Here is a 6,169-nt window from a genome sequence, read left to right on the forward strand (position 1 = left end):
TTTATCAGAACAAATTTTAAACAAATTAGAAAATTATATTTCTGAGTTTTTAAAGCCACCTCTGCCAGGAGGTCACTGCAGCTGTGTGGGTAGGAAGATTACAGACCTCTCATCAGCAGGAAGGTGTGGAGAGGAGGGGTCTGGGGACAAATGTGGCAGGAGTTGGTAATGGCATTTGGGAGGAGGGGGAACAAGGAGGAGAAGCTAGGACAGGAATCCCTGGGCTAGTCAGGTCCTTTCAGGTTGCAAGATGAAAAAATATAATCGAAAACACCCCTGCAAATGGGAGTGGATTATAAGGATACGTGGAAGCCTAAAGAGGACAAGAAACCATCTCCATAACTGCATCTCTGGCTTCATGAAAATGTCACTCATGTCATCGCAAGATACCACGTGGCCCTGGTGATCCAGTATCAATTCAGGGCTCAACTGCAATCCTTATCAGTGGCCAAGTTTGTGACTCAGTTCCTCCAAGCAAAGCCTGCTCCTCTCTTGTTTCTTCACTCCTCCCGCACAGCCGACCGACTCCCCTACTTTCCCTGCCCACCTCATGGCTCCTGCAGAGTCAGTTTCTGTGCCTCCTGCCTTCTGCTGGTTTCTCTGTGTCTCTCTCTGACCCAACACCAGTTCACTCCTTCAGCATCCCCTCTCTGCCTCACATTAAATGTCTTGAAGGGAGAGAGTCTGAGTGGTCCAGTCACCACAGTGTTGGCTGAAGGTCTCAGGGGAGGCCAATCTGTAGGTCACTGGCCAGTCTTTCTATGGTTGCCTTTGGAGCAGGTGTTCGCGCCTGGGGTGGTAGGTCATGTCTCCGAGGCACAAATGAGAGCAACCTATGCAATCAAGATTCCTGGGGAGCAACCAAAGGAACTCCTCGGGCTGTGGGCCTACAAACAACTTGAGGTTTTGTGTAAGTGAGCTGGGCAGTGAGCCAGCGACTCATACAGTCTGTCCATTACAGTCTGGGGGATGGGATATTCTGGATGTGGCTTCTTATAAAGCAAAGGCCAGTGACATGCAGGCATGTATTTCACTTAACACCCGAAGCTTTACTGAAGGTATTAACATAAGAAAAAACAATTTTAAATTACTATGATTATTACTACTAACAGCAGAAGAAGTGTGAGAAGCCATGTGCTTAAGATCACAGACTTTGGAACTAAGCTGCCTGAGGTCAGATCCTCAGCACTGTCACTGACTGGCTGTGTGACCTTGGGCAAATTACTTAACAGATCTGTGCCACAGTTTCCTCATCTGTAAAATGAGTATAACAAAGCCTATCTTGTTGGGTTGTTACGAGAATTGAATTCATTAATATATTTAAATCACTTAGAACAGTGCCTGGCATATAATTAATGCTACATGAGTATTTGCTATTTTACTTTCAGTTATGAGTTAAACTCTAACTATGTACCAGCATCTGTGCATTATATCTGCCATTTTGGTCTCTCTAAGTTTAGTCTCTGACTAAACGTTATCTTCCACTATTTTCAAATTATTTCCTGTTGCTAGTCTTGGTTCTCTAATAAGATTTTATACTTTAATATGAATAAAATGAATATTTTCTTACTCAGAATTTAAAAAGTATTCTTTGTTTTTAATTTCACAGCCTATTCTAGGGCTTCTTAGTCTGATAAATCAGAGGGTCATAACTCTGGAAAAGGAAATAATTGTTATAATAAATATTCTTTTTATTTCCTTTGCTCTTATGTTTGTTTCAGGATGTTTGTTATATTATCATAGTTTGAGTGATTTCCCTCTGGAGAAGGTCAAATCCCCTGGAACGTTTGATGTCATTACTTAGAGATGAAGTAGGTGTTACGTGTTTATTAAAAGTTATCCACAAGATTGACTCAGAAACCAAAAGTCGTACATTGATATTTTTTGCCTCAAAAATCTTACTGGCAGGGCTTCCCTGGTGGCGCAGTGGTTGAGAATCTGCCTGCCAATGCAGGGGACACGGGTTCGAGCCCTGGTCTGGGAAGATCCCACATGCCGCGGAGCAACTAGGCCCGTGAGCCACAACTACTGAGCCTGCGCGTCTGGAGCCTGTGCTCCGCAACAAGAGAGGCCGCGATAGTGAGAGGCCCGCGTACCGCGATGAAGAGTGGCCGCCACTTGCCGTAACTAGAGAAAGCCCTCGCACAGAAACGGACACCCAACACAGCCATAAATAAAAAATAAATAAATAAAATAAAATAAATTAATTTAAAAAAAATAAAAATTAAAAAAAATAAATAAATAAATCTTTAAAAAAAAAAAAAAAAATCTTACTGGCATGCTTCCATACTTGAATTTGAATGCCATTTTAAATTAACAGTTTATACGGTAATCAATAGTTGGTAGGATTTGCTCCAAGTATTGAAACTACAATGTCCCACTATATTTTTTTCAGATGTAAATTTAAGCAAATCTTCTGATATCATTATATTTTGAGATCGCACACCCTAAGTGTGGGACATAAATCTATGTGGCAACAAGCCAGTAGATACATCAACCAGTGGAGCCATCAGTCCTGGGACGTGGGGTTGGCCCATCCCTGAACTGAAACCCAAATTGCCCTGACCGTATCCCTGCAACCATCTTCAGTAGCTTCAACTTCTAGAAATCTGGTTTGGAGCTTGTGCAGATAGCCTCTCTTTCCTCTCCCTCAGGGGTCAAACACTGAGCCAGAGCAGTAACCCATAGACCATCTTTCCTCCTGGGAGAGAGAGAGAGCCAGCCTGTGCCTCCCCAGTTTACCTCTAGGAAAGCCAAAGCTGCCAGCACAGTCACTAACCTTCCCAGCTCATTCTCTTCACCAGCGTTATCACTGGCAGTCATGAAGTCAGAGATTTTCGTCTTCCCCACTGAACCTGGTACAGGTCAGATACCACTCTTTTTTTTACTGAAGTATAGTTGATTTACAATGTTGTGTTAGTTTCAGGTGTACAGCAAAGTGATATATATATATATATATATTCTTTTTAAGATTCTTTTTCATTATAGGTTACTACAAGATATTGACTATACCTTGTATCCCTGTGCTATACAGTAGGTCCTTGTTGTTTATCTATTTTATATTTAGTAGTGTGTATCTGTTAATCCCAAACTCCTAAATTATCCCTCCCAACACCCCCACTATCCCCTTTGGTAACCATAAGTTTGTTTTCTATGTCTATGAGTCTATTTCTGTTTTGTAAATATTGAATAAGTTCATTTGTATCATTTTCTTAGATTCCACATATAAGTGATATCATATGATATTTGTCTTTCTTTGGCTTCACTTAGTATGATAATCTCTAGTCCATCCATGTTGCCGCAAATGGTATTATTTCATTCTTTTTTATGGCTGAATAGTATTCCATTGTATATATGTACCACATCTTCTTTATCCATTCATCTGTCGATGGACATTTAGGCTGCTTTCCTGTCTTGGCTATTGTAAATAGTGGTGCAGTGAACATTGGGGTACATGTATCTTTTCGAATTAGTGTTTTCATCAGATACCACTATTGATGGGAGAGAGGGAGGCAAGGAATTTCAGATCAGATGAGGGCAGGATGCATGTTTTCAAATTAAACTTAATAATGTAGGAACTATGGAGGTGACACATTAAACAGAGATATTTCATTCCTTCCCAACTTTATACCAATACTGAAGGCCTTTTAGATTACTTATGGTAGCTACCATCTCAGAGAGCTCCTCCTATGTGTGGTCTAAGTGTGCCCCATGATCTCCAACACCCAAAATAAGGTCAAATGGAATCACAGGGCCATGTCCACACTCACACAATGTGCAGGAATATAAACATGTGACCCTCCGCATCATCAATGCAGCATTTTCTAAGCCAAAATTGTGTACTCAAAATTGTGTTCTGGGTGTTGAGAAAATACGATAATGCATGAGATTTTTCCTGCCCTGAAGAAAAGTATAATCCTATTAGAGAGCCAAGACTAGCAACAGGAAACTATTTGAAAACAGTGAGAGATAACATTTAATCAGAAATCATAACTTAAATCAGAGAGACCAAAATGGCAGAAACTATAATGCATCCTGGGGTATATGGTCTAGGGAGAAGCATTTACTCTTTTTGGACCTCAGTTTCCTTGTTGATTTTTGTTTTGTTTTGTTTTTAGGTAAGCATAATATTAATCCCTTAGCATCTTTTGAATGATCCTGGGATGCACAAATATAACACAGTATGTGTCAGCACTTTGAAAAATTCTTAGTACTATTCTAATGTAGGGCTTTATTATTATTGCTGTGATCATTGCCATTATGATTATGATTACAATACTTGGAGCTCAGAGAAAGGAGGGGTCCTGGTACTCAGCGAAGCCTGCTCAGAGAAGGAAGTGTCTGGAAACCTGAGCCAGCCTGGAAGGATGTGCAGGATTCAGAAGGGGCACAAACACCTCGGGGTGGCTGAAAGAATAGCCAGAGCAGAGGCAAAGCGAGAATGTGAAGGGTGTGAGGCATCAATCAGGTGCCCACTTGGCTGCACAGAGGGATTGCCGTGGAGAGGAACAGAACACATATTTGGATGGATAAGGAGACTGACCCAGGGCAGGCCTTACCATCACGGTAGAGCATGAGTCCTACAGCTAGAAGGGGAGAAGTCAACGTTTCCATTGTTCAAGACTAGGGGTTTGCTTAGAAAAAGCAAAGAGTATTTAGCAGTTCAGATGTCCAGAGAATTAAAATGCTCATTCTACTACCCTTCCCAAGCACTGTCCTGTTCTTCCAAGTGAGTGTATCCTTTTCCTGTGGCTTTAGTTGTATCCAGCCCAGGGCTTAGCAGATAATTAGTATCCTGAATCTAACTGGCTGAATTGAACCCATGCCACCTGTATTATCTTTCATCATCACTGCCACTGTTGCTGCCTGGCTCCTTTAAGTTACCAATGACCTCATTCGATGCCAACCAAGGGTCATTTCTTTGTCTTCATCCTTGACCTCTGCCGAATCTGCACCTGGTCCTTACTCATGCCACGTGTTCACAGAAGACTGTATTGTCTGCTCGGCACTGGGAACAATTCCGTCCCCGATTCCCAGGCAAACAGCTTCAGAATTCTGCCTGAAATTTAAACCAGTGAGACATCTATACCTGTAAACCAGTGTTTTCCTTTAAAATTCAAATGCATCCAAGGTGGCTAAGGACGGCTAAGATTCACACTTCATTGTTAATTATTTTAATTAACTTATTTTTCTCCTACCATCTACCTATGAGCTGCACTGGAAGGAATGAAGGAATGCTTGTTTTGACAAGTTTAGAAGGAAGGAAAGGACGTCTGGAAGATGAAGGAATCAGGGCAGCAGACTGAAGAACAGATTGAGAATAACAAAGATGAACGTAATTTTCAAAATTTTTCAAACCTCAGCCTTGCCGGTGCACATATATCCAGGTTCCCCCTTCCAGCCCCTCACACCCACTCCAGGCTTTTCTCCCCCGACAGCCTCAGAAGGGAGAGGCAGCTTCCAATAAAAAGAAATATAAATGACTTTCTTCCCTCAAACAAGTCCTGTGGGGTTCTCAGGAGGGACTCCTTGGCACCTTTTCAAGATTGATCTCAGAGTTTCAGCTGCAAATGCTCCAACTACCAAATTCCATCTGCCGCCCCCGACTCACTCACCCATGAGCAACAGCGAGTGAATGTCACCCGGCTCCTGATTCAAACTTGGGCTCATTTAAAAATATAACTTTCAGGACCCAACTGTTCTGGAATGTTCTTCGGAGAGGTTAAGACTGAGTCACATGACAACCGAGGGAACACTTCTCTCCTTCTTCTCATGGTCCATTGTTGACCCCTAAAATAGTGACTTCTGCCCACACTTTGTCCTCTCAGGGAAGCGAGAAAGCTGCTCCCAGCTCTGCCCTTTGGGGAGGAGTGACTAATATGACCTGGCAGATGGGGGTAAAGGTCACACCACTTGCTTGCTCTCTCTGGCTGAAACCTGCCTGCACATTCTCCTCTCTGCCTCTATTCCCATGAGGCAAGCAGAGCTGGGCAGGGGCCTGTCTTCTGGAGGCCAATGTCTCCCGGGCCTCCTCTCTGAGTCTGATAGGGAGTGAGGACAGAAACTCCCTTTCCTGCAGAGCAGTTCCCTCTACCCACAGGTAGAGCTGAAGGCCCTACCTAGGCCACAGGCGCAAGCTGTGCTCTCTAATCCAGCTTCAGCATTAGTA

Source organism: Balaenoptera ricei, chromosome 2, assembly GCF_028023285.1.
Source record: "Balaenoptera ricei isolate mBalRic1 chromosome 2, mBalRic1.hap2, whole genome shotgun sequence".
Classification (NCBI taxonomy): domain Eukaryota; kingdom Metazoa; phylum Chordata; class Mammalia; order Artiodactyla; family Balaenopteridae; genus Balaenoptera; species Balaenoptera ricei.